Below are 5,715 nucleotides of genomic sequence, written 5' to 3' on the forward strand. Positions count from 1 at the left end.
TTATCTGTTGGATTTTAGGCAGGGGCTGATTTATGTTGTTCCAAATAGATTACTCATATGTTGTAACAGATAACTAGTCTGTTTCAACAGATAACTCCCCCCATCTCACAAATTATCCTACCCGTCCCAAGATGACACATTGATTAAGAAAAATAATTAATAACATGCCTAGTTTATCATAATACACCTATTAAATGATGTTTACATTTTAATTTGAAGAAAAAGTGATTAATGCAAAGGTTAAAACATGAAAAAAATTTATCTCTTCTTGATTAATAAAAATAGACAAGTAAAATGAGAAATCAAATTAGAAAATATGGTATCGGTAATTTGAGACGGAGGGAGTATTTAATTTTTATTCTGTCTATTATATTCTCAACAAACATGTCGACTATTGGACGTAAGAAATAATTTTGAATCAAGTAGCAATAGCAAAACATATTGGTTATCTGTTGGGTTTGTGGCAGGGGCTGATTTGTGTTGTTCCAAATAGATTAATCAGTCTGATGCAACAGATAATCAGTCGGATGCAACAGATAATCAATTTGATGCAACAGATAATCAGTCTGATGCAACAGATAATCAGTTTGATGTAACAGATATATCTTCTGTTGCAACAAATTACTCATCTGATGCACCAGATGAGTGATCTATTTAAATTTTAGGCACTTATATTGGATTCATGATCTGCTTCTATCCATTGTGGAAAAAAACAGCAGTAACTTTGTAACCCAGATGACAAATTCGACTAAAAATTATAATTTGACTTACCAATGAAGTAATGTCAAAGTGAAAAGTGGTGATGTTCAAAACAAAATTTAACCTAAGAAATTGGTAAAATAGCAATAGTAGCGGTAACAACAACAACAATGGTCGACAAGAAGAAGATGAAGTAAAAGATGATGATAATGAAGCAGAAGATGATGAATAAAGCAGAAATAGAAACAATGAACAACAAAAGTCGTGAAGAGAGAAAAAACAATAACGGATGAGAAGAGAGAGAAATGCGCCATTTTTCCTCTATTTTCTGTTATATTAACTAACATTTGGATCAAAGTATAAATTTAAAAACATGTGGGTTATTTTCAAACTTCTCCAACTTTCTTAATTCATAATAAAGTAATTGTCACCTCCACCTAATAATTAAGACTTTTGTCACCTACACCTCATTTTAAAACTCTTTTGTCACCTATAGCCCAAATCCCTTTCTAACTAAGGTGATTTTGCATTGTCCTTTTATATTTATCTATAAAATTAATTTAAAATGACTTGAAAAATAGAATTGATAACGAATTTTTAAATAATCATTTAGTTTGTTAATATTGACGATGAAGTATTTGAAAGTATACCTATTGATGTTATAGTTGATCGTTTTTATGATAAGTCGTCGAGTATAATTGGAATGATAATGCTTTTGCTTATACAAATTTTAAGTAGTTCACTTCTTTTTTTAATATATGTGGAGTATAATTGCTCCTTAGTTTAGTGCACTAGGCGACCCTCTTTTAATTTATCGATTATTATATATTAGCTTAAGGTCGTTGCCCTGTCTTAGAATTCAAAAACCCCAAACCTCAAATTCTGGCTCCGCTTCTTCCTTAAATGCCCCATTTGTACTAAAACACACGCTAATAGAATCCACCTAATCCGACTCGAGCCTTAAAAAAAGACGCAAATAAATATACCCCCTTCAGTTCTGTTAGTCAAATTATCCCAATGAGATTAAGCCACTGGATATTTATCGGTGCATAGCTCATAAAAAATTGCTCACCATCAGTACGACACATAAAGAAATATACCCCTCTCTCAGTTTATGAATCTGCATTAGTGCAAAGCTAAAAATGACACTTGACGATAAAATGCAATAGATTAGACCCATTGGATATTTCTCTGGATGATTGAGTTAAGAAGTCTCCCTATGTGTCAATCGTGACACTATCTTTTCATTCATATGTCTTTATATGCATTTTAGATCTACATGAAAAAAAATTACCAATTTATTTGCTCAGAAAACCTATTCACTAATTCTAGAATCTAGATGCACATAGAGTTGCATACCAAAATTTAAAATTTGAATATAACTGAATACGAGCAGAGTTTGTTTTTTCTAGTTCTATGCTTCTACGTTATCCTATTTCGTTTTACTTTTTGTTTATTTATAAATAACCTACCAGTATTGCACGTTGAAAGAGAAGTATTTTTGTTCGTTGGAAAAATTTAACCAACAGAATTGAGGAAGTGATATATTTATTTGTGTATTTTTTGAGGGTTAAATCAGGCGAATTAGATTAAAGTGTGATTTATTTTTGAGAAAATTACTTTAAACTACAACTTAAGCTTCTATTATTACATAAAATTTCAACTATCAAAAGTAATTATGAAAATTCCTTTTGGACACTTTCTCTCTCCAAATTTCATATAGATATCTCACCTACCCATTTCTTATGCTTAATCTCCTCAAAGAGTGTCTAAAATCAAGGAACCTCAATCAAGCAATTTTTAAATTTTGAATTTACAAACGTGCTCTTCTTAAATTGCTCAATAACATCAACAAACACCCTTTTTCCAACGGACCTTTGCTGGTAAACCACCAGCGACGCAACTCCCTTTACCAGTCATATCCACCACAATCAAACAAACCTCCATCAACCTCTGCCGGTGAACCACGCCATCGGCGCCCCCTCCAATTCCTTCTATCTCTCAACCGCCGGCTAAACCTCCTCTCCCTTCTTCATCCCCTTCAAAACAATATTCGACACTTGCTGGTAAAATCACTCTGGGGATTTCACCGGACAACTGATTTCCGCAACATTAAAGATTCATTAAAGATTTCGGTCACTTTTTGGTAGTAGCTTAAAAAAGGTAGTCGGTGAATTTTTAAGGAAGGAAAAAAATACATCACGACTTCGTTTCTTCAAGGTATAGTGCTTGTGTATCTAAATCTGTTTATTTTTTTCAATTTTCTTATTCCAATTTATAGCCATAAAGTATCAGTTTTTGTTACTTTAACCCTAATACATATCGTGGCTTTGTATAGGACTGGGATAAATTGTTTGAGATATGTTATTATCTCAGTTCATATATATAATTGGTACATATTGAGTTATGTATATGTATGACACTGTTAGTTGTATTAGGTTTTATTTCAACCCATATGCATAGCTATTGTATGTATCATAGTTGCAATCACTTCAATTATAGTTATGTATTTTAGTTGGGGGTTCCCTGTAGGCTTGATGTTATTTCACTTATGATACATGACTAAGCTATGTATAAGATTGGTATAAATGATGTTATGTTAAATCTGATACATAGCATACCTATGTATATGAATACATTTTTTTATATATACATGATGACATGTCATTCCTGATACATAACTGTATTGTGTATAAGAATGAAATAATTCAAGTTAATGCAAATCAAATACATACAATAGGTATGTATATTTGGCTTATTTATGAACAATTTTGATTATTTTGTACCTTCAATGATTAAGTTTGATTTTAGATTCAACTAATATTGATATGCAATTTTTGTGATTACAGGGAATGATAGAAAATAGAGCTTAAAAATTTTTTTAAAAGAAAGGATTCGAAAAACAGAGCGTCAATGATCGGAAGGGAGATATTTTGATCCTGCTAATTAATTTGTTGTTTCAAATTTTTAAATTGAAAAGTTGTAACTTAATTTAAGGAATTCATTAATTACACTTTAATAAATAAGGCGGTAATTGGGGACTATAATAAAGAAAGATGTAGTTTTTCTAACAAATCAATAAAATTGTTAGTTTAGATACATTAGTTACTGACGTATATCATCGTTAACTTATTTATATGAATACTTAAAGTTTAGGAAAGATAAATTTAAATGAAAAAAAAAAGAGAGAGGGTAATTTAGTAGCAAATCAATGAGATTTATGTTATTTCTCCTTTATTTTTAAAAAATGGGCAATTTAACATTGATTTGAGTTTTTCTATTAGAGGAAGAGTACATTTGAAAAGTTTCTTAACAGTGAATATGATCCCAAAAGTATGATATTGGGGTAAATTTGACCCCAAAGTATGACAAATAATATATTTACCAATTTTTTAAAATAGAGGGGTAAATTTTGCCCCAAATTATGACAACTAAGGTAAATTTAACTGCAAAATATGACGAAGAATATATTTGACTAATATTATTAAATTACGGGGTAAATTTGACCATTTTTCCTTTTCTATAACTTGTCTTCCTCCCCCCTCCCCCTCAAAACCCTACATTTAATTCGTGGCTAATATGCCGCTTGAGCACTCAAACGTAACTGTCTCTTTGTCAATCTGACTTCAAATAAGATTAATGATGAATAATGTTATTCAGTTACAAAGTTATTTATCGCTAATATATTTTTTTTAGTACTAAATATAAATAGTATTTACAATGATCACTGGAAAACAAAAACTTCTTTTTTAAGCGCTTGACCGGAAACATTGTAACCTCTAATTGATTGTTGGGTTCTAAAAAATCTTTAATCATCCCCCTAAAAATATAGTGGATAAGAAAGATCATAAGAATGAAGTGGTCATAATACAAAGATTTGCCAGCTGTAATATGTATGTATTTTATTTAGTTATAATTCTAGTAATGCAATTAATTATATTTAAAAGAAATGACAATGACCTGAAAGGCTATTTTCTCTTTAGGACCTACACACCCAACAACACGTAGAAACATTCAATTAGGGCTTCTCTCTTAGCATTAAATTCCTTTCTTTTTCTAACCAAAAAAAAATAAAAAATTCCTTTCTTTTGCCAAATGATTCATCCTATCTTATTTGGTGAAAACGAGACAAAGATGGTTATAATTATCATCTCTCCTAAGTTTTAGATTAGTTAGAACAAATATAAGTTGGGCGTGCAAAGAGACGATGATTTATGAGAATTTTGTGGTAAAGAACACTCACTTAACTCCACTCCCTCCGTTCATCCTTATGCTTTTTTATTTTGATATGTCAAATCATATTTGTCGGTTTATAAAATTAACGAATAATTTATTTTTATTTATTTTACCTTGGTATTAATTGTTATATTCAAATGATGATATAGTAAAATCAATTAAAAGTGGATAAATATTTATGCACAGAGGGAGTACTGATTATAGTAAGGGTGTGTTTGATACGAAGGAAAATGTTTTCTTGAAAAACAAGTTGATTTCTTACTTGTTTTTCTATGTTTGGTTGGTGGATGAAAAATATTTTTCGAAAAATATTTTATAGTATTTGATTGGTGAATGAAAAAATATTTTTCAAAACATACACTCTAGTGTTTAGCTAAAACATAAAAATATATTTTAGAAAAATAATTTTTGTTCTCAAAATTACTTTTTTTAGGGTGCGTTCGATATAAAGGAGGAAAAATATTTTCTAGAAAAATAAATTATTTCTTACTTATATTCGTGTGATCGTTATGCAAATTGGATAAGTATATGTTTTCTAAAAGTATTTGTATATATTTAACAAAAATAATGAGAATTAATAGGATAAAAAGGGTGGGATAAGAAAAAAAAATTGAATTTATTTTAAAAAATAAATTAAAAATTTTAATTTTTTTTAGGAGAGTGGGTTGGTAGGTGGGGGTTGGGATTGTCAAAATAGGTAATAAGGGTGAAGTAAGAAAATAATTTTGATTTTTTAAAAAATAAATTAATTTTTTTTGGGGGGTGGGGGGTAGTAGGGGG

This window comes from Capsicum annuum, chromosome 3 (genome assembly GCF_002878395.1).
Source record: "Capsicum annuum cultivar UCD-10X-F1 chromosome 3, UCD10Xv1.1, whole genome shotgun sequence".
In the NCBI taxonomy this organism is placed as follows: Eukaryota; Viridiplantae; Streptophyta; class Magnoliopsida; order Solanales; family Solanaceae; genus Capsicum; species Capsicum annuum.